This window comes from Toxotes jaculatrix, chromosome 22, assembly GCF_017976425.1.
Source record: "Toxotes jaculatrix isolate fToxJac2 chromosome 22, fToxJac2.pri, whole genome shotgun sequence".
Lineage (NCBI taxonomy): Eukaryota > Metazoa > Chordata > Actinopteri > Toxotidae > Toxotes > Toxotes jaculatrix.
The window spans coordinates 17,084,966-17,085,811 of record NC_054415.1 but is presented as its reverse complement, the minus strand read 5'-3'; the positions used below and the strand labels follow the sequence as shown (position 1 = coordinate 17,085,811).

At 41.3% G+C, this 846-nt stretch overlaps 1 non-coding gene across 1 annotated transcript; it reads left to right on the top strand.

Moving 5' to 3' along the window:
- LOC121176604 lies at positions 1-186 on the top strand. Its single transcript, XR_005893026.1, has one exon. It is a non-coding gene; the product is annotated as a U2 spliceosomal RNA (small nuclear RNA).
- Positions 187-846: the final 660 nt, after the last annotated feature.

The following is an 846-nucleotide window of genomic DNA, read 5'->3' as shown; positions in this document are numbered from 1 at the left end:
ATAGCGCCAGGGACAGCATTTTGGCTAAGATCAAGTGTAGAATCTGTTCTTATCAGTTTTGATATGTTCCCTATAAGGGGATAACGTATTAAAGCCAGTCTTAGGAAATGGAGCTGAATTGGGAGCTTTCTCCACTCACTAACCCCTAACCCTAACACCACAAACTGATTAAATGGCTGACAAGAAAAACATACTACAAAGGAAGGTTAAATGCAATTCATGTCGGCATAAAATGAAGCTGAAGCTACGGAGAGATTGTGTGGGCCGATTTCATTAAGATTTTTTATGAATACTAAAAATCATCATAAACATGAATAATCATTTACAAATGTATATAAGTGTTTTGTACTACTAATAGCTTATAAATGTCTTATGAATGATCATTATTCTAAAGTGTTACCAGGAAGGCTCTGAAGGACATGGTGGTTGCCAAGTATGAGGAGGAAAGGATGTTGAGACTGTGAGCCTCACATCAGATATGTGGACCTCCATCATCATGGTGACATATCTGGCTGTCACCTGCCATTTTGTCAATCAAAATGGCCAGATGTCCACTCTTGTTGGGGCCAAGTCATTTCCGAAAACCACTGATGGCAGAGCGGGGCCTAGTAAATAGGGTTTGATGTATTGTGACTGGTTCTGCAAGCAAAATGAATGCTGCAGCCAACACTTTGAACTTGAGGCAATATAAATGCATTGTGCACTGCCTAAATCAAGTCGTCAAGAACTCCATTGAAGCAGCTCCTGGCCCTGATGAAATTAGAGCCCTGAGCAGGAGGATCGCGACTTATTTTAGGACAAGCACAACAGCAAAAGAGAGACTGAGCCAAATGCAGCAGCAACTGG